The 23,426-nt window shown below is 35.0% G+C and overlaps 1 protein-coding gene across 6 annotated transcripts in view; it reads left to right on the forward strand.

The window, feature by feature from the left end:
• Positions 1–23,426, forward strand: part of TTLL5 (Tubulin tyrosine ligase-like 5) — a 381,821-nt gene that overhangs the window by 162,714 nt on the left and 195,681 nt on the right. The window contains exon 2 of one of the 6 annotated variants that reach the window (XM_067760076.1): positions 4,540–4,776. The exons of the other annotated variants lie outside the window; for them this stretch is intronic. The gene's annotated coding sequence lies outside the window, so the exon portion shown is untranslated. The remainder of the gene's footprint in view (positions 1–4,539; positions 4,777–23,426) is intronic. 6 annotated transcript variants of the gene reach the window in all.

Here is a 23,426-nt window from a genome sequence, read left to right on the forward strand (position 1 = left end):
AAGAAAGTTTTTCTATCGGAACCCACCTGCGGAAGCAGATGTAGAGGGCGGCCCCCACTCCGCTGAAAGGACCTGGTGGAAAACGATTTAGACTCCCTAGGTGTGACCAATTTGCGCCGGATGGCAGAGAGAAGGAGCGACTGGCGCGCCTTGTTGGACGGCCATAACCATTTAAACGGTTAAGCTCCAATTGAGTAAGTAAGTCAAGTTTCGGCCAGTAGCACTGCCGCGCATAACTCCAACCTCGGTAGGGAAACGGTTTTTGCTGGCGCTACTCTATACTTAGCAAGCAGGAAACTTACGAAGGTTGCATTATCTATCTTAGCGCGAAGATAAATGCAAGCTGCATACGTTTTCTCGGAGGCTTCGCGGAACCCTTGGATTTCTACTTTGGCGCTTGGAGAAAAATGTACCCACCGTGGAATACGTATTTGTTCAATATATTTGTAGCTTTCCATGAAGTTCTGCCAATGCTCAAAGGAGACAGTTGATACATCCTCATCCCACCCTGTACCTTCTAACCAGATGCCCTGCATTAAGTTTTTGCAACTACTACGAAGAGGGCTAACCAGCCTAGAGGGTCTAATAATTTGGCGATGGCTGAAAGTATCGATCGCTTGGTAAAGCTATCCTGCTCCTCGATGGGTTTTTCTGTATGCCTAATGCCTTAACCATACTCGCGTCTTCGAAGTCCAGGAAGTCTCTTGGGATACCCTGTAGTAACCCGTCGCAGTTGGCTGTCCATTTTCGTAGCGAAAATCCTGAGTCCATTGCTGCGGCTACTTTTTCCCTGGCTGTGGTCGCTGCGTCGATGGTGTGTTCTCCTGCTAACACGTCGTTCACGTACATGGCTCTCCCCAGTATGTCGGCTGCAAGTGGGTATTTTCTTTCCACATCGTCTGCCAATTGCAGTAGGATCCTCATAGCGAGGTAGGGGAGACAGTTCAATCCGAATGTGACTGTGTTTAGCTCGTATAATTGCGTGGGTTCTGAGGGGTCTGTTCGAAATACTATTCTTTGGTATTTCGTGTGGTCGGTATTTGAAAGGATTTGGAGGTATATTTTCTCAATATCGCTATTGAAAACATACTTTAAAAATCGCCATCGCAGTATTAAAATGGTCAAGTCGCTTTGTAGGACTGGACCGAGGTAGAGGACGTCGTTGAGGCTAACTCCATTTGATGTTGCCAAAGACGCATTGAAGACAACACGAACTTTTGTTGTGGGGCTTTCCACTTTTTTGACGGCATGATGTGGGAGAAAATAAATTTTGTCTAAACGGAGAGGATACCACATATTTTCCCTCTTTGGTTCTTTTCGTTGTTTTCCTGTAGAGCTCTTTACAATAGGCTTCATCCTCATTGTATGGCCTTTTATTATGCACATTTTCTATTTCCAAAAGGATCGCAGAATTTTGTCAAGGGAGACCCCGCTAACAGAAGATAGGCGTCTTTTGGCAGGGTCTAATTTTGCAGTTTGGCCGGTTAATATCCAACCGAAAACTGTCTCCTGCGCCAGAGGAGTTCCCATAACGTCTTTTTTGATGCCGCCTAGCATTATTTGAGCATATATGTCAGCGACTAATGTGAGGTCGACTGGCTCGTTTTTGAAAAAATGCTTGTCCGCTAATATGAGATTAGGGAAAGCTTGAATACTGGTTGGGTCCACCTGACAAGTAGGAAGGCCTCCTGTCAGTTGTGGTAAAACCAACGCAGTGGTACTGATGCGCACCAATGAATCAATAGCTGATCGCAATTGAATAAGGCACGCTTCATTAACTTGCGCAGAAACTTGATTAGTGATGCCCGAAACTTGGGTAGACACCCTTTTAGGCGGCAAGTAAATACGGCGGTTGAGCCCTTCAGTTATAAAGGTTCGAATGACCCAGAATCAATTAAGGCACGCAGAAAAGCTTATATTATTAAAATGTATGTTAACGCATGGTGTGCGTAGTAAAATCTCCCTACTGGTATTTGAGAAACATGACGCAATATTATTGGAAATGCTGGGCCTGTGACCAAGTGCTAGCGGTGTTATCATTGGGGTGTGACGTTGATATCCTACCCACAGGTCTCCGTGCAACTGTTTGAAATTGTTGGAGCGTGTGATGTCGTAAGTGGCAAATGCTGCAGTTATATGAGCTGGTGCACACAGTATATCCTGAGGATAAACAGTTGACACAACTATTATAAGTTTTAATGTTACGGAACCTCTGACAGTTTACAATTTTGTGCTCGTTTGAATTGCACATGTTGGAAGAAACCTTGGCTACTCTTCTTGGAAAGGCGCCAAGCTTTCTGTGCGAAGAATCGGTAGAAGGCCTACCATTATTCTGTTTCGAGGCTGTGTCATTGTTGTTACCTGTTATGCCCGAAACAGTTTCCAGTGTCTGGATTCGATTGGACAAAAATTTGTCCATGTTTTCCCACGTAGAAATTTCAGTTTTGTTCTCGACTGTCTGTTCCCAGACCGCCAAAGTGCTTTCTGGCAGCTTAGTCGAGCACAAGTATGTGAATTGGATAAAATATTTATTTTGAGGATACGTTTCTTTTCGTACCTGCCAGTCAGATTTTTTCAGGCAGTTTCGAAGCCGCCATTTGTGACTTCGCATTTTTGGACAATTTCCTTCGTTTCCCCCTGTGTTTCTTGGTTGAAGTAATATAAACTCCCAACATTAGTAATATCACTTTTATTTATATAAATAGCCTTAAACAAGTCGCGGAATGTTGGTCAGGATAGATTATCGCCCTTGATCACGTCGGTGTCGCACGGCGTCAGACGAATATGACGTTTACGTTCACGTATGGACAAGGCTTCCACAGCCTTTTCAGGCTTTGGTTAATTTTTCCTGCAGCTCAACGATATTTGATATGCATCGCAGGTATACCGAGTAAGCATTTTTGTGTTTTAGCTTTACAGCTGAAATATTTTTGGCTTCTAGCGTATCTGAATTTAGAAGGGCTTCTTGGGACGCTTTCGCCTTCGCCTTCTTTCAGATCGATCTTAACTCCTCTTCTTGAAGCGCAAGAGTTGTCGTCGTGTGGCTTGCCAGTGTTGAGTCATTAAAATCTGGCTCAAACTCGGTTACTGCGTCGGTCAGTCGGATATAAGATTCCATTTTGGAAGAAATTTGAGTGGGAAGCGAAAATCAATGTATTTAAAAATTTCCACGAAATACTACTTAACACTAAAGGGTGGCTTGGCAGACAGGCGTAGGATCCGATAATTCTTCCCAATAAAAGTTTAAAAAAGACGCAGGTATTTTTATTAAACCAACTTGTTGATAGGTGTATATTAATATTATTCTGTAGTATATAAATACGAGCCGGACGCGTGCGCATGTTGCGCAACCAATATAAAAGTCTCTTATCAAATAGCAACAGTAAACAGCTTTTCTATCAATCAATTAAAACTTACAGCTTGCGCTGCCATCTGGCGTATGGTAACAACTGCCGGTAATGCAGTGCAAATATTCACAATAGTGCCATAGTACAAATAGATTTCTTTGTGTGCTCACAATCGTTTATTTTTAACAAATTATTTTAATAAAATATAGCTAATTAAAAACACTACGACCAAGATTGCCAAAAGCAGCTAATAGCCCGAATCTCCATCTTTACAACCAAAATTTTTTTATAGATTTGGATAAAATAACAATTAGGTATAATATATGTGATTGGCTTAATTCCGAGTACGGTTTTGTCAGTGCTTTTGTTTTTAATCGTAAGAAATTTTAAGTTAGTTTTTTTTAAAGTGAAATTTTGCTCTTAGAGCGAGACATTTATTTTTGTGCAGAGACGGGACGAGAGTTACGGGAATAAAATTCCCTAACTTTAAGCAGTATCCGTTACCCCTTACCACTGGAGGGGGAAAGTACCAGACTGAAACAAAGTATCGCAGAAATCGGTAGCGTAGATCACAGGGAGAATATTTCCCTTACTTCGAGCAGTATCTGATTCCCCTTGCCACTGGTAGGGAGGAGCGCCAGACTTGAACGAAATTTTATCGAAAAAACTACGGATAATTTCACTTTACTACTTCACGCAGTATCTGATACCCCATACTACTGTTGGGGGAAGTAGCAGACTGACGCTAGTACAACAAAAAGATAAATTGCAATGTAAAAAAGAACAAAAGTCATAACAGAGGGTTATGTAGGTTAAATTATCATATTAAACATAGAGAAGTATCTTAATTTACTAGTATCTAAAATAAACAAATAATTAAATTCAATAACAAAACATTGTATACACTCATACATATTGATGGCGAAAACTCAAGAAGTATAATGGTTTCAACTAAAATGAGCATAAAGAACATTTTTAAAGTTGCTTTTATTTAGACTACTACGAATGGATACTGGAATAGAGTTCCATAGGCGAATAACATTGACAAAGAATAGCCGTCCAGATGTTAGATAGTTATAAGTTGGTACTATTAGGTCGTTGATTCGAGCAGACCTGGGGAATATTAGCTTATCATATAGGTAACTAGGCTCCTTATACATGATAAGTTGACAAAGGAAAATGCTGTTTCTAGCTTTCAGATATTCGAAGATTTCACAGCCCAGTAGACGCTCTCTCCAGCTGGATATATGATCAAATCTAGCTAAGCCGAATACATAACGTGTAACATGATTGAATGCTACATCAATTTTATGAGCAGACTGGGAGCTCAGTTTACTGTACACTAGCTCAGAGTAGCAAATGATTGGCATAATCAATTGAATTGCAAGTTTTCTTCTAACATTGGCCGGAGTATAAATAGCAGACATTCGTAAGTTACTTAAGATATTGTATACTTTCTTAACCATATAAAAAAATTTATACTGCCAAACTAAAAAAAACGACGTACCTTGGTTAATTTTTGATGGAAGATTTTCTCGAATGGTGGGTTGGTAGCTGATTTTCTTGGTTGTTTTCTGTCGGCCTTAATACCTTTTTTCCGTGGTGCTGCCTTGGTCCGTATCTTAAAAAATCGCCGGTGAGTAGGACCAGGAACATCTGGTATTATACCTCTTCAAGTCCCCATATGTTTATCTCGAGCAGAAATAAAAGAAATAAAAAGAAATGGAAATCTTTATAATGCTTTTATTTATTTTTGAAATTATTAAGTTTTAACAATACAAGCGTATTACAGTTGTAATGTTAAAACCCTATATTAAGAAAAGTATTTTTGACTAAGGTAAAATTTTAATGTTAAATATATTTGGGGTTTATTAATATGCCAGCACATAAAGATATGGAATTCATACGGTTGGTAGGTACGTACATATTTTCATAAATTTGCTGCAGTAGTATGCTAGCGGATAAAAAGGAGATCCATAATCGCTGTATATGTACATACATATGTACCTATCCATACATCTGCTGGCAGTAAGCAAGCGCTACGCAAAAGAAAACAAAATAATATTGCCCATACCCAGTTATGCTGCGGCCGCCGTGGTGTGATGGTAGCGTGCTCCACCTGCTACACCGAAGATCCTGGGTTCGCGCCGCAGGCAACGCACCATCAAATATTTATAAAAAAGTTTTTTTAATTAGAAGAACATTTTTCTAAGCGGGTTCGCCCCTCGGCAGTGTTTGGCAAGCACTCCGAGTGTATTTCTCCCATGAATAGCTTTTCACTGAATACTCATCTGCCTTGCAGATGCCGCTCGGAGTCGGCATAAAGCAAGTAGGTCGCCTCTCGCCAATTTGTAGAAAAAACTATAAGGAGCACAACGCAAATTAGAAGATAAGCTCGGCCTAAAATCTCTTCGGAGGTTGTGACGCCTTACAATTCTTTTTAGTTATGCTGCCAGCGGCATGCACCTTAGTCGCAGGCTTAGGTTTTTATCACGCACTCTTTATAGTAAAACAACGCACCCTGAGAAACAACATGCACCTTAGCGAGAGCTTATATTTTATGGCCTAACAGCTTATAAAAAGGCCGCGCGTTAGAAATTATATTAGTAGGATTGCGTATGTAATTTTCTGTAGGGCGAAAAGTGAACCAAAGCCACGGTTGATGATGCCGTTTGAGCATTACTCTGTTGAGAAAAAAATTACTACTTAGCAGAATCCTTGCATTAGATCGGGTCGTTTATGAAAACTTCGACTAGTTAGAAATAGGGCTGTAGTATGGGTCGCCTAGGAAGAAATGAGTATTTTATATTGATGGTTAAGACTGGCGGCGTAAGCAAGTATAAATAATTTATAAAAAAATAGCAAACAAAAGCAACAATTGACTTGATTGATACAAGTGCTTCCACCAATATGACCGCCACTGTAGGCTTTCTTCTCTTTGTATTCCAAGAAGCCAAGAAAATTTAATAACAATATAAATCGTGAAGAAAAGGTATATGCAATAAAAATTATATGTAATTTAACCCTCGATGAGGTGCCACATATCGCAGAGCTTTGCTAAAAGTTTATATATTAATATATAAAAAACACGTGTCACAAGTTTGAGGCCAATGGGCTCCTAAACTACTGAACCGATTTTGAATTTGTTTTGCACCCCGTGTGTAGTTTGATCTAACTTGAAATATAGGATAGGATATATCTCAGTTTATAGTCGCAATATTATTTTATTGCAATTTTTTTGTTTGTTTATACGTAATAAGAAAATGTTACGTATACGCAGTGGCACTCATATTTTCAGGTGGTGCGGATATACTTCCGTGTAATTGCTTGGTATTTAATTAAACAACCTGCTTATCAATAACAAATATTATAGCGAATGATATCAAGTATATCACATCACCAGGCCCGTCGAGAGGGGGGGGGGGTGGGGGGGAGGGGTTTCTGAGGGAGTCCGCGATTGAGAGGTACTATGACATTTTTTAATACAGGAGAGTCTTTAGTTGTTCCATGTGCAATTTTTAAGCCGAATTTCAAAAGCAACGAAAATCTGCATTTCGTGTTAATATTATAGTGAAGTGTGAAAAATAAAAATCTATATATATATAAAGAAAGGCTAAAATGTGTCTTAGATGGTCGCCGGTGTTTGAAGAGATGCGTCGGTCGATTTTGTTCAAACTTTCACACAAGTTGCGTAAACCTCACGCAGTGGTTACTACAGGTACAGGGTCTCGAGATATAGGCCAAAACGTGGGCCAGTGAATGCTTAGACAGTGTTTATACAATATGGATATCAAATGAAAGCTGTTGATGAGTGCTTTGGTACAGAGTAATATATTATCCAGAGCCGGACTGGGACTGGAATAAAATACATACCATCCTCTGGGACAGGCAATAAGGGATGCAGAAGAATGAGAAGGAATTGAGAGAAGAGAAAAGAGAGAAGGAGAAGTAGATTGAGAAAGAGATAGAATGAGACGAAGATGGAGATAGATGAAGCGCAAAAGACGGAGGGAGGAGTAAACAAAAGGATTAAGAAAAAGTGAAGAGGAGGGGGGGGGGGCAGAGTCAGACGGAAAAAGCTTATTAAAATGTATGCAGATAGGCCAAATTTAGGGCAGGACAACGTCTGCGGATCTTCTAGTCTTAATATATAAAAAACACGTGTCACTATGTTTGTGGCCAATGGACTCCTAAACTACTGAACCGATTTTGAATTTGTCTTGCACCCCGTGTGTAGTTTGATCTAACTTAAAATATAGGATAGGTTATATCTCAGTTTATAGTCGCAATATTATTTTATTGCAAATTTTTTTATTTGTGTATATGTAATAAATGTTTTTGTTTTTATCGGCCTATTGATAAATGATTCAAGGTTCGATTCGAGCTCAAGGCCAGAACAATAATTTTTTTTTATAATGATAATTATTGTTATTTTTTAATTTTTCTAAATTTGAAAAATTGTATTTTGTTTTTGGACTAGAAAGTAGAAAATTGTTCAGACAACCTGCCATAGCTGCGCAGATAGATCCATTTCGAAGGGTGCTAAGCCTTCGTCATCAGTACGCTTTAGGCATGCTGCGCTAACCATTTAGCTATACAGCGGTGGTTTGTTTGACTGGCAAATTTGCTACTTCTATTCCTTTTTACCAACTATATTTATTCAGTGTTGCGCCATCTGGTGCAAATCATTGATAATGCTGGATTTTTGTTTATTGTCAATTACTTTGTTTGACATTCCCAAGTGCTCATGGTTTATTAACAATTGTTTTTGTTTTTATCGGCCTATTTTTAAATGATTCAAGGTTCGATTCGAGCTCAAGGCCAGAACAATAATTTTTTTTATAATGATAATTATTGTTATTTTTTAATTTTTCTAAATTTGAAAAATTGTATTTTGTTTTTGGACTAGTAAGTAGAACATTTTTCAGACAACCTGCCATAGCTGCGCAGATAGATCCATTTCGAAGGGTGCTAAGCCTTCATCATCAGTACGCTTTAGGCATGCTGCGCTAACCATTTAGCTATACAGCGGTGGTTTGTTTGACTGGCAAATTTGCTACTTCTATTCCTTTTTACCAACTATATTTATTCAGTGTTGCGCCATCTGGTGCAAATCACTGATAATGCTGGATTTTTGTTTATTGTCAATTACTTTGTTTGACATTCCCAAGTGCTCATGGTTTATTAACAATTGTTTTTAACAAATAACAATAATTATCATTATAAAAAAAACTTATTGTTCTGGCCTTGAGCTCGAATCGAATCTTGAATCGTTTATATGTAATAATAAAATGCTACGTATACGCACCGGCACTCACATTTTCAGGTGGTGCGGATATACTTCCTTATAATTGGTTGTTGTTTAATTAAACAACTTGCTTATCAATAAAAAATATTATAGCGAATGATATCAGGTACAGCAGATCACCAGGGCCGGCGAGAGGGGGCCCGGGTTTCTGAGGGGGCCCGCGATTTGAGGTACTACGACATTTTTTTTAATTCAGGAGAGTCTTTAGTTGTTCCATGTGCAATTTTTAATCCGAATTTCAAAATCAACGAATATCTACATTTAGTTTTAATATTATAGTGAAGTGTGAGAAATAAAAATCTATATATATTAAAAGAAAGGCTAAAATGTGTGTTAGTTGGTCGTCGGTGTTTGAAGAGATGCGTCGGTCGATTTTGATCAAACATACCTAGTGAATAAAAGGATTAGGAAAAAGTGAAGAGGGTGGGAGGGCAGAGTTAGACGGAAAAAGCTCATTAAAATATATGCAGATAGGACAAATTTAGGGCAGAACAACGTCTGCCGGGTCTTCTAGTAAATATATATATACCTACATACATATGTACGTGGTAGATACCGAAATTTATCTGACTTCCAAAGCCTTTTTTGAAGGAGTTCAGAGAGGGGATACCTTGCAGTACTTCCGGCTTTAGTAATGTGGTAATTTGCCAAAACACTACAGCACCTTTTGGCAATAAGGAGAAAAAAGAAATAAAAAATTTAACAAATAGCAAAACAAAATCCCTTAAACTAATTAGGGTTCGGAACCCGAACCATCCCGGTTAGATGTAAGCAGCTGTCGAAATTTTAGATGATCTAAAGTTGCAGTTTGTTAGGCGCCCACTAAATATGGAATATTATCCGAGATACACTGCAAAGACGTTGAAACATGGAGGATCCAGTATTATGGTATGTGGGTGTTTTTCATACCATAGTGTGGGGCCAATATTTTCTATAAAAACGATTGTAGACCAAAACTAGAATGTAAAAATAATGAAGGCCGAAATACAAATGCCACTCGAATGGTTACTACAGGAAGAGAACGACCCGAAGCATACAAGCAAGTTTGCAAAGTTGTGGTTTCGGGACAATAGAATTGAGGTCATGGAGTGGCGACCTCAATCCCAAGAATCTTTGCATCAGGTCGGGTCGTTTATGAAAACTTCGACTATTAAGAAATAGGGCTTTAGTATGGGTCGTCTAGGAAAAAGTGAGTATTTTATATTGATGTTTCAGACTGGCGGCGTAAGCAAGTATAAATAATTTATAAAAAATTAGCAAACAAAAACCACAATTGACTTGATTGATACAAGTGGTTCCACCAATATGACCGCCACTGTAGGCTTTCTTCTCTTTGTATTCCAAGAACTCAAGAAATAATAATGACAATATTGTAGTTCCAATATTGAAATAAAAAAGGAACTATTTTATGTAATAATTAATATATTTTTAATTGAATCGCTAGTACAAAAATTGAATTTTCACAAGAATGAAAATTTTTGAAGTCAGTAAATTCAAAATTGAAAACCAAAAATACATGAATACATTTAAAAATAATAACAAAATTACAAAGTAAAATATTGTAAAGTTAAAATTATAAACAAACCCTACAATACTCCCCCTTCAGGAAAAATCAACATCAAACAAATTAAAAGTAACTCTCTTTTTAAGTGTACTATTACTGTTGTTTGTATCTGTTGTTTCAATTATTGCTGGTTTTAATCTGTCAATTGGAATAGTTTTAATAGTATCATTGATTTCCAATTTAAAATATTTTCGTTCTTTTTCCACAATTTTGTAAGGTCCCTCATATGGTTGCTGTAATGAGCGTTTATCTATAACTCGAACAAATGCAAATTTACAAGTTTGAAAAACTTTTGGAACATAAATTCCTGTATCACAATTTCTATGATGACTTAAATTTGATTTAATATTCCGAAAATGTTCACGTAAACTATTTAAAATTTCAGTTGATGAATTATTCTCAGCTGATGGAACAACAAGTTCCCCCGGTAAACGTACATTTTGACCAAAAACCATTTCCGCTGGTGTAGCTGAAATATCCTCTTTGTAAATAGATCGCAACCCAAGTAGTATGACAGGTAACTCGTCATACCAATTGTTTGATCCATCTCTAGCCATTATAGTAACTTTTAGCTGCCTATGAAACCTTTCAACCATACCATTTCCTTGAGGGTGATAAGCCGAAGTAGTAATATGATGACTACCGAGTAATTTGGTTAACTCTAAAAACAATTTGATATGAATTGGCTACCTTGGTCGGTGGTTATTTTCAATGGAACTCCAAAACGAGATATATATTCTTTGAAAAATTTTTTCGCAATTGTTGACGCTGAAATATCTTTTAGAGCATATGCCTCTGGCCAACGAGTAAATCTATCAATTATTGTTAAAATAAAACGATGTCCTTTCGAAATAGGTAACGGTCCAACTATATCTAGATGTATATGCTCAAATCTATTCTTATGAATGGGAATTTTGACAACAGGAGACTTTGTGTGACGATAAATTTTGGATTTTTGACAGTTAAGACACTCTTTTGACCAACTATTAATATCTTTAGTCATGTTAGGCCAAAAATATTTTGTAATTATGAGTCGCCGTGTAGCTCTTGTACCAGGATGTGCAATTCCATACAGCATGTCAAATACCGTCTTCCGTAATTTACTCGGTACAAATGGTCTAGGTGTATCTCCAGAAACTTCACACCAAATATTGAAATTTAATATAGGTATATTAATTAACTTCAAATTTAAAAATTGTATTTTAGATATTAGTTCGTTTAAATCTCTGTCATTTTGTTGTTCGCTTTGTAAAATTTTGAAATTCAGCTCTGTATTGTGTATTGCATTAACCTCGAAAGCTCTAGATAGCGTATCTGCTACAACATTGGATTCTCCTTTAATGTATTGTATGTCATCAGTAAATTGTGCTATAAACTCCAAATGTCTCGTTTGTCTGGGACTCCGTTCTCTTTTTGAATTTAAAGCTGTAGTTAAAGGTGTGTGGTGCATAAAAACTGTAAATTGTCGTCCTTCCAAAAGATATCTAAAATGTTTTATATTTAAATAAATTGCCAATAATTCCCTATCAAATGCGTTGTACTTAATTTCGGTTGGAGAAAATTTTTTAGAAAAAAATGCAAGAGGTTCAATTTTGTTATTATATGTTTGTTGTATAACCCCACCAATAGCCGTATTGATGCATCTACTGTTAAAGATAATTTGGCATCTTTGTTAAAATGATTTAACAATATCGTAGATGCAAATTTATCCTTAATGCATTCAAAAGCTTCACTCGATATATCGTCCCATATTAAAGTTTTGTCACGTTTCTTACTTGTTCTGTTAATTAGATCATAAATTTTGTTCGTAAATTCTGCTAATTTTGGAATATATCTATGGTAATAGTTTACCATGCCTATACATTTTTGGGCTTGCTTAACTGATTTCGGACGTTCGAAATTGCGAATAGCTGCTACCTTTTCGTCAGAAGGTCGAATACCTGTACCAGAAATATTATGTCCTAAAAAGTCTATATTTGATACGCCAAAAGTACATTTACTTGGTTTAATGTTTAAACCGTACTCTGAAAGGCGTTGAAAAAGTATACGCAAATGTTTTAAATGTTGTTCTTCGTCTTTACTTGCAATAAGTAAGTCGTCGATATAAGAATATACAAAATCTAAGTCACTGACTATTTCGTTAATGAATCTTTGGAAAGTTTGTGCAGAATTTCTAAGTCCGAAGGGCATTCGCATGAATTCAAACATACCGAAAGGAGTTGTAATCGCAGTTTTATAAATGTCTTCCTCTGCCATAGGAATTTGGTGATATGCTCTAACTAAGTCTAATTTCGAAAATATATTTTTATTACGAATCATATTAAAATCTTGTATGTGTGTTAAAGGATAACGATCCGGCACAGTTACAATATTTAATCTCCTAAAATCACCGCAAGGACGCCAGTCATTCAACTCTTTTTTAGGTACTAAGTGAAGTGGAGATGCTACTGAAGAATGTGAAGGCTGACAAATGCCTGTTTTAACTAAAAAATCGAATTCCATTTTAGCGACTTTGTATTTTATCGGATCTAAGCGCCTGTGTCTAGAAAATGGAAGACTACCTTCCGTTACAAGTCGATGTACCGTTGTATGTTTAACAGGTTTCGTATAATCTGGTTCTGCAAAAAGTGACGGAAACTCTCTTAATAATTTCGTAAATTTATTATCAACCGCAAATAAATTTGGTAAAGGAATGTCACACAAAGAAGAAATGGTATTGACCGAAAGATTTGTTAAGGGATCCACTAATCGCTTATGTTTCATATCAATAAGGAGACCATATTTACAAAGAAAGTCTGCTCCAATTATTGGCTTAGCTATATCCGCTATCAAAAATGTAAAGGGAAATTCACGTCTTAAGCCTAAATTTACGTTTAAAAGCCTTTTCCCATATGTGGAAATTGTTGAACCATTAGCTGCTGTAAGAATTATATCTGTACGTTTCGTATGTAGAAATTTACACAATGGTAACACTGAAATTTTTGCTCCACTATCGATCAAAAAATGTAGTTTATTATCTTTATCAAAAATGAACAAGCGACGAGTTGAAAATTCCAAATTACCGTTGTTCGTCGCTGCAACAACGGTTGAATTTAGTTTGTTGAATCTTTATTTTTATTATAAGAACACGGTTGTTCACAATTTCGGGCATACTTCCAAACTTGTAGTGAAATCTACACAGCCAATTTGGATTATTACGCGAATTGGAACGACGTCTAAATGAATTTCTAAAATAATTTCTGGAATTCGACCGTGATCTAGATTGATTTTGATAAACCTGAGTTTTTATTTCAGATAATTCTAAAGAAAGTTTTTGAAAATTTTCAACAACAGAATTTTGCGCTACTAAATTCGAAACCGCGTTAACCGAATATACTTCATTTTTATTTATGACTTCTCAAATATTATCAGCGAGTTTTGTCAATTCATTTATATTAGTTGAATTGGAACTAGCTAAAATCGCACTTAAATTTTTGGGAAGTTTTCTTATCCAAATCTTTTTAAGAATATTTTCACTGAAATTTGAACCGGCAAGTAAAATCAATGATCGATAAAATTCTGGGGGTTTACGATCTCCCATCTCAGAATCACTAAAAATTGTATCTAGTTTTGATCTTTCACTTAATGAATGCCTTTCTATTAAGATTTTCTTAAGTTCAGAAAACTTATTAACTTGGGGGTGATTTTGAATAAAATCTAAAACCGTTAAAATTACTTCCTATGGAAGCGCGGTAATAATATGTTCATATTTTGTGTTCTCTTGCGTTATATTTTTAGTACTAAATTGTGTTTCTGCATGGATAAACCAAGCTTCTGGACAACTAGTCCAAAATTGTGGAAGTTTAATTGATGTTGCGGAAATTTCATTTGATCTTATATTTTCGTAAGGATTGGAAATATGATCAGAAAAATTCTAATTCGGTAAATCAATTAGTGAGTCATTTAAATTGCTTGTGAGTGTAGTTTGTATGTTGTGTGTACTGTTGTGTGTATTGTTGTGTGGGGAGTGAATCATATTAACCATTTTGAAAAAGAAAGTTAGAGAATAAAATAGCAAATTTGACAAGGGATGACAAAAAGTCGTTCCCTGTTAGAAAATCAATAAAACAAAATTAATCTAAATCAGTAAAACAGTTATATAATTTATATTAAATAAATACTATACTGAATTGAAGGAAGAGTTCACAATTTAAAATTTTTTAATTTTGCTACTACCTTATGGAATGTAAATAGTCCTAAATAAGTTACCAATTGAATGTAAATAAATTGGCTTAATTACTCGAGATTTAGTATCAATATGAAATTGTTTTTTTGAGATGCAGGAAGATGAAATTGTTGCTAGTACTATATCAGAAGTACCATTTACGTTGTGTAATTCTACTTTATTAACAATAACGATAGCGAAAGTGACGGAAGTGTCATTGATAACATCAGAGGTTGTTAAGGTTGATATAATCAATGGTCGTTATTGCTATGAAACCAGCTCTATCTTAATTCTAGGCGCAGCAACATACACGGTATGTACGAAGACGCACACAGCTAATAGCGTTGAGAACAATAATCGTAGTGACTAATTGTGAATGAAATGTTTGTATATCACCATAAAATTTGTTGTAATATAAGCTCCTCAATGTATCTGCAACTGCATCTAAAATTTTGCTGTAATATTAGTTCTTCTATGTATCTGCAACTGCATCTAGAATTTTGCTGTAATATTAGTTCTTCTATGTATCTGCAACTGCATCTAGAATTTTGCTGTAATATTAGTTCTTCTATGTTAATATTAGTTCTTCTATATTAAACCGTTATAATGCCAAGAAATTACATACGATGACCGATATGGATACGATTATCCCACATTCAAAAAACAATTACTGCACTCGACAAAAGGCGGGATCGCCAATTGTAGTTCCAATATTGAAATAAAAACGGAACTATTTTATGTAATAATTAATATATTTTTAATTGAATCGCTAGTACAAAAATTGAATGTTCACAAGAATGAAAATTTTTGAAGTCAGTAAATTCAAAATTGAAAACCAAAAATACATGAATACATTTCAAAATAATAACAAAATTACAAAGTAAAATATTGTAAAGTTAAAATTATAAACAAACCCTACAAATATAAATCGTGAAGAAAAGGTATATGCAATAAAAATTATATATGTGTATAAAGGCTATGACCCTTCCTTTATTGATTTCGCTTTAGGAGCCGACACAATAATTCACCACGTGCTGCTCTGTGAATAGAGTTTTGATTTTATTTCATGCTTACATTCTATAATATATACATTATTTCCACTTATCCTACCTGTAAAAAGAGAAACGACATTTAAAGTTTAGTCATGCCAATTCCTCTTTTACTATCTGTCTATAATTATTTATTTTATATCTGTGCACTTTTGAGTTTTCTATCTTTTCTATCACTCTGAGTTTCTCTCTCTAATTGCCTAGGTCTGCTCCTACCTTACCTACAAATGTTAAAGGAATATTTTCCTTTACATCTCCCCCCGCATGGGAGAGAATCGTGCCTCGTGAACATTCTCTTAAGTCGAAGTTTCATCTGCGCTTGTAGCCGCTTCTATCGGAGTGAGCTTTGTGATGTGGAATAGACTTGATTCTGCTTTCTTGTGCCCAACGTTTATTTTATATATCGAGCTTGATATTTTTTCTATTATTTTGTAAGGTCGAATTCTGAGTTCATCAAATTTTTTTTCTATTTAGTTTATTGCCGTTTTCCACATATACTAGGTCTCCTACGTGAAACTCGTAGTACTTACGATTTGTGTTGTAATTATGTGATTTAAACTATTTTCGAATGCCTTTTGACCGTCCTAGTTCAGGTTATATTTTCTATTTTTGCCTATATTTTTTATTATTACCTAGATACTGGTCGGTGAGTAGCATTTTTATGTTGCTGCGATCTGGAATTTGTTTCACTAGTTTTATGAAGTCATTTGGCTTTGACTGTAGTGTTGCGTGGAATGCAAATTTACAAGTTTGAAAAACTTTTGGAACATAAATTCCTGTATCACAATTTCTATGATGACTTAAATTTGATTTAATATTCCGAAAATGTTCACGTAAACTATTTAAAATTTCAGTTGATGAATTATTCTCAGCTGATGGAACAACAAGTTCCCCCGGTAAACGTACATTTTGACCAAAAACCATTTCCGCTGGTGTAGCTGAAATATCCTCTTTGTAAATAGATCGCAACCCAAGTAGTATGACAGGTAACTCGTCATACCAATTGTTTGATCCATCTCTAGCCATTATAGTAACTTTTAGCTGCCTATGAAACCTTTCAACCATACCATTTCCTTGAGGGTGATAAGCCGAAGTAGTAATATGATGACTACCGAGTAATTTGGTTAACTCTAAAAACAATTTGATATGAATTGGCTACCTTGGTCGGTGGTTATTTTCAATGGAACTCCAAAACGAGATATATATTCTTTGAAAAATTTTTTCGCAATTGTTGACGCTGAAATATCTTTTAGAGCATATGCCTCTGGCCAACGAGTAAATCTATCAATTATTGTTAAAATAAAACGATGTCCTTTCGAAATAGGTAACGGTCCAACTATATCTAGATGTATATGCTCAAATCTATTCTTATGAATGGGAATTTTGACAACAGGAGACTTTGTGTGACGATAAATTTTGGATTTTTGACAGTTAAGACACTCTTTTGACCAACTATTAATATCTTTAGTCATGTTAGGCCAAAAATATTTTGTAATTATGAGTCGCCGTGTAGCTCTTGTACCAGGATGTGCAATTCCATACAGCATGTCAAATACCGTCTTCCGTAATTTACTCGGTACAAATGGTCTAGGTGTATCTCCAGAAACTTCACACCAAATATTGAAATTTAATATAGGTATATTAATTAACTTCAAATTTAAAAATTGTATTTTAGATATTAGTTCGTTTAAATCTCTGTCATTTTGTTGTTCGCTTTGTAAAATTTTGAAATTCAGCTCTGTATTGTGTATTGCATTAACCTCGAAAGCTCTAGATAGCGTATCTGCTACAACATTGGATTCTCCTTTAATGTATTGTATGTCATCAGTAAATTGTGCTATAAACTCCAAATGTCTCGTTTGTCTGGGACTCCGTTCTCTTTCTGAATTTAAAGCTGTAGTTAAAGGTGTGTGGTGCGTAAAAACTGTAAATTGTCGTCCTTCCAAAAGATATCGAAAATGTTTTATATTTAAATAAATTGCCAATAATTCCCTATCAAATGCGTTGTACTTAATTTCGGTTGGAGAAAATTTTTTAGAAAAAAATGCAAGAGGTTCAATTTTGTTATTATATGTTTGTTGTATAACCCCACCAATAGCCGTATTGATGCATCTACTGTTAAAGATAATTTGGCATCTTTGTTAAAATGATTTAACAATATCGTAGATGCAAATTTGTCCTTAATGCATTCAAAAGCTTCACTCGATATATCGTCCCATATTAAAGTTTTGTCACGTTTCTTACTTGTTCTGTTAATTAGATCATAAATTTTGTTCGTAAATTCTGCTAATTTTGGAATATATCTATGGTAATAGTTTACCATGCCTATACATTTTTGGGCTTGCTTAACTGATTTCGGACGTTCGAAATTGCGAATAGCTGCTACCTTTTCGTCAGAAGGTCGAATACCTGTACCAGAAATATTATGTCCTAAAAAGTCTATATTTGATACGCCAAAAGTACATTTACTTGGTTTAATGTTTAAACCGTACTCTGAAAGGCGTTGAAAAAGTATACGCAAATGTTTTAAATGTTGTTCTTCGTCTTTACTTGCAATAAGTAAGTCGTCGATATAAGAATATACAAAATCTAAGTCACTGACTATTTCGTTAATGAATCTTTGGAAAGTTTGTGCAGAATTTCTAAGTCCGAAGGGCATTCGCATGAATTCAAACATACCGAAAGGAGTTGTAATCGCAGTTTTATAAATGTCTTCCTCTGCCATAGGAATTTGGTGATATGCTCTAACTAAGTCTAATTTCGAAAATATATTTTTATTACGAATCATATTAAAATCTTGTATGTGTGTTAAAGGATAACGATCCGGCACAGTTACAATATTTAATCTCCTAAAATCACCGCAAGGACGCCAGCCATTCAACTCTTTTTTAGGTACTAAGTGAAGTGGAGATGCTACTGAAGAATGTGAAGGCTGACAAATGCCTGTTTTAACTAAAAAATCGAATTCCGTTTTAGCGACTTTGTATTTTATCGGATCTAAGCGCCTGTGTCTAGAAAATGGAAGACTACCTTCCGTTACAAGTCGATGTACCGTTGTATGTTTAACAGGTTTCGTATAATCTGGTTCTGCAAAAAGTGACGGAAACTCTCTTAATAATTTCGTAAATTTATTATCAACCGCAAATAAATTTGGTAAAGGAATGTCACACAAAGAAGAAATGGTATTGACCGAAAGATTTGTTAAGGGATCCACTAATCGCTTATGTTTCATATCAATAAGGAGACCATATTTACAAAGAAAGTCTGCTCCAATTATTGGCTTAGCTATATCCGCTATCAAAAATGTAAAGGGAAATTCACGTCTTAAGCCTAAATTTACGTTTAAAAGCCTTTTCCCATATGTGGAAATTGTTGAACCATTAGCTGCTGTAAGAATTATATCTGTACGTTTCGTATGTAGAAATTTACACAATGGTAACACTGAAATTTTTGCTCCACTATCGATCAAAAAATGTAGTTTATTATCTTTATCAAAAATGAACAAGCGACGAGTTGAAAATTCCAAATTACCGTTGTTCGTCGCTGCAACAACGGTTGAATTTAGTTTGTTGAATCTTTATTTTTATTATAAGAACACGGTTGTTCACAATTTCGGGCATACTTCCAAACTTGTAGTGAAATCTACACAGCCAATTTGGATTATTACGCGAATTGGAACGACGTCTAAATGAATTTCTAAAATAATTTCTGGAATTCGACCGTGATCTAGATTGATTTTGATAAACCTGAGTTTTTATTTCAGATAATTCTAAAGAAAGTTTTTGAAAATTTTCAACAACAGAATTTTGCGCTACTAAATTCGAAACCGCGTTAACCGAATATACTTCATTTTTATTTATGACTTCTCAAATATTATCAGCGAGTTTTGTCAATTCATTTATATTAGTTGAATTGGAACTAGCTAAAATCGCACTTAAATTTTTGGGAAGTTTTCTTATCCAAATCTTTTTAAGAATATTTTCACTGAAATTTGAACCGGCAAGTAAAATCAATGATCGATAAAATTCTGGGGGTTTACGATCTCCCATCTCAGAATCACTAAAAATTGTATCTAGTTTTGATCTTTCACTTAATGAATGCCTTTCTATTAAGATTTTCTTAAGTTCAGAAAACTTATTAACTTGGGGGTGATTTTGAATAAAATCTAAAACCGTTAAAATTACTTCCTATGGAAGCGCGGTAATAATATGTTCATATTTTGTGTTCTCTTGCGTTATATTTTTATTACTAAATTGTGTTTCTGCATGGATAAACCAAGCTTCTGGACAACTAGTCCAAAATTGTGGAAGTTTAATTGATGTTGCGGAAATTTCATTTGATCTTATATTTTCGTAAGGATTCGAAATATGATCAGAAAAATTCTAATTCGGTAAATCAATTAGTGAGTCATTTAAATTGCTTGTGAGTGTAGTTTGTATGTTGTGTGTACTGTTGTGTGTATTGTTGTGTGGGGAGTGAATCATATTAACCATTTTGAAAAAGAAAGTTAGAGAATAAAATAGCAAATTTGACAAGGGATGACAAAAAGTCGTTCCCTGTTAGAAAATCAATAAAACAAAATTAATCTAAATCAGTAAAACAGTTATATAATTTATATTAAATAAATACTATACTGAATTGAAGGAAGAGTTCACAATTTAAAATTTTTTAATTTTGCTACTACCTTATGGAATGTAAATAGTCCTAAATAAGTTACCAATTGAATGTAAATAAATTGGCTTAATTACTCGAGATTTAGTATCAATATGAAATTGTTTTTTTGAGATGCAGGAAGATGAAATTGTTGCTAGTACTATATCAGAAGTACCATTTACGTTGTGTAATTCTACTTTATTAACAATAACGATAGCGAAAGTGACGGAAGTGTCATTGATAACATCAGAGGTTGTTAAGGTTGATATAATCAATGGTCGTTATTGCTATGAAACCAGCTCTATCTTAATTCTAGGCGCAGCAACATACACGGTATGTACGAAGACGCACACAGCTAATAGCGTTGAGAACAATAATCGTAGTGACTAATTGTGAATGAAATGTTTGTATATCACCATAAAATTTGTTGTAATATAAGCTCCTCAATGTATCTGCAACTGCATCTAAAATTTTGCTGTAATATTAGTTCTTCTATGTATCTGCAACTGCATCTAGAATTTTGCTGTAATATTAGTTCTTCTATGTATCTGCAACTGCATCTAGAATTTTGCTGTAATATTAGTTCTTCTATGTTAATATTAGTTCTTCTATATTAAACCGTTATAATGCCAAGAAATTACATACGATGACCGATATGGATACGATTATCCCACATTCAAAAAACAATTACTGCACTCGACAAAAGGCGGGATCGCCAATTGTAGTTCCAATATTGAAATAAAAACGGAACTATTTTATGTAATAATTAATATATTTTTAATTGAATCGCTAGTACAAAAATTGAATGTTCACAAGAATGAAAATTTTTGAAGTCAGTAAATTCAAAATTGAAAACCAAAAATACATGAATACATTTCAAAATAATAACAAAATTACAAAGTAAAATATTGTAAAGTTAAAATTATAAACAAACCCTACAAATATAAATCGTGAAGAAAAGGTATATGCAATAAAAATTATATATGTGTATAAAGGCTATGACCCTTCCTTTATTGATTTCGCTTTAGGAGCCGACACAATAATTCACCACGTGCTGCTCTGTGAATAGAGTTTTGATTTTATTTCATGCTTACATTCTATAATATATACATTATTTCCACTTATCCTACCTGTAAAAAGAGAAACGACATTTAAAGTTTAGTCATGCCAATTCCTCTTTTACTATCTGTCTATAATTATTTATTTTATATCTGTGCACTTTTGAGTTTTCTATCTTTTCTATCACTCTGAGTTTCTCTCTCTAATTGCCTAGGTCTGCTCCTACCTTACCTACAAATGTTAAAGGAATATTTTCCTTTACATCTCCCCCCGCATGGGAGAGAATCGTGCCTCGTGAACATTCTCTTAAGTCGAAGTTTCATCTGCGCTTGTAGCCGCTTCTATCGGAGTGAGCTTTGTGATGTGGAATAGACTTGATTCTGCTTTCTTGTGCCCAACGTTTATTTTATATATCGAGCTTGATATTTTTTCTATTATTTTGTAAGGTCGAATTCTGAGTTCATCAAATTTTTTTTCTATTTAGTTTATTGCCGTTTTCCACATATACTAGGTCTCCTACGTGAAACTCGTAGTACTTACGATTTGTGTTGTAATTATGTGATTTAAACTATTTTCGAATGCCTTTTGACCGTCCTAGTTCAGGTTATATTTTCTATTTTTGCCTATATTTTTTATTATTACCTAGATACTGGTCGGTGAGTAGCATTTTTATGTTGCTGCGATCTGGAATTTGTTTCACTAATTTTATGAAGTCATTTGGCTTTGACTGTAGTGTTGCGTGGAATTCACCTCCCTTCGAATGCGTTTAATGTTACAAGTATACATACACACAAACGTTCATATTTTACTGACCCAGATAACCACTATGAGTTCATTCGCATTTGCCAAACCGCCCAATATATCGATTCGTCATATCAACCACCTTATGTGCGGATCATATTGACAATATGTAGGTTACTAAAATAAAATGCTGACAGACCATTATTTATTATGAAATCATGTACTTTTTAGCATGTAAGCATTAATGTAATTATGTATGTGTAGGTTAAGAACTTTTGTATAAATAGAAATGGATTTCTTTAATAAACGAAGAACGATAATTTAACGCTGCTCATCGGCGTTTCAGCTAATTCGTGTTTTTACATATTTCATGGCGATCCTGCCAGACTAGATCGGGTTGTATAATAAACCAAGCAGGATTCGCCTTATTTCATGGCGATCCTGCCAGCTTAACCTTTAAGGCACAAAATTGCCAACCAAGCGATGCTAAAAAGGATCTAGTTGTGCAAAGATCCTGCCAAGTTTTTCCTTTCAAAAGTTAAAATTTTAAATAGTTTTTATAAAAAACAAAACGGAAAAAAGGATAACGCGTTGTAACGTGTACAGAAGTAGAGCTAAATACCTTATTTCACCCACCGATCCGAAGAACCAAATGGCATTGCAAAAGTAAGGAAATTCAACTAGTAAATTATTAGGCAAGAGGAAAAAGGGCGTACGGCAGTAGGGCAATCAACAACTGGTCACGGGAGGAACGTTTTACCTGGTGAGATGCGCCGGTGATGTGTTGTTGATGTGGCGCCGCGATGATAGCGATGGTTGGGGATGGTAGCTGCGGTGATGGCACGGCGATGTTGGATGCGGGTAGATGGATGTTGGACACGGCGGTGATCTTTGCAATTTTCGTAATTCTGCAGCTGCACAAACTGCCTTTGGGTTGATAATAAAATTTTGGACTTTTCAATTTGGCAATTAATGGAGCCCTCCGATAGGAGAAAAATGCTGGGTAGAAATCAACGGTCAAACCGAAACTGAGTTTTCGAATTAAAGATACACGTATTAACTTTAACGAGAATTAGTCTCCTTTTAATATAAACTTCAATTTTTTGCTTAATAAAATTTTCAGTCACACACGAGTTGGTTGAATATTTCGAATGAATAAAAATGTAAAAGAAGATGTCAAAACAATAATAAATGTATGTATGTATGTCGTCCTATCTGTCAACCCATTGTTGGTGTTGCCAGCGAGGTGAAATACGCTTGCGTGTTAGCGTACAATTCTAAGAGTACGTGACTCATAAAACCAATTCAAATACTTAAATTTAATATAGACTATATACGTATTTGTACGTGCAAATAGTTCAAGATGCGTACTTATACGTAAAAGGTACATATGTAAGTAAATTCAGTAATTCAATTAAATTCGAGATAAATTCAAGTTTAGGTTTTCTTAAGACTAATTTCTATTAAATAGAAGGGTTGGCTCTTGGCAACTACGACAGTC

This window comes from Eurosta solidaginis, chromosome 1 (assembly GCF_040869045.1).
Source record: "Eurosta solidaginis isolate ZX-2024a chromosome 1, ASM4086904v1, whole genome shotgun sequence".
NCBI classification, from domain to species: Eukaryota; Metazoa; Arthropoda; class Insecta; order Diptera; family Tephritidae; genus Eurosta; species Eurosta solidaginis.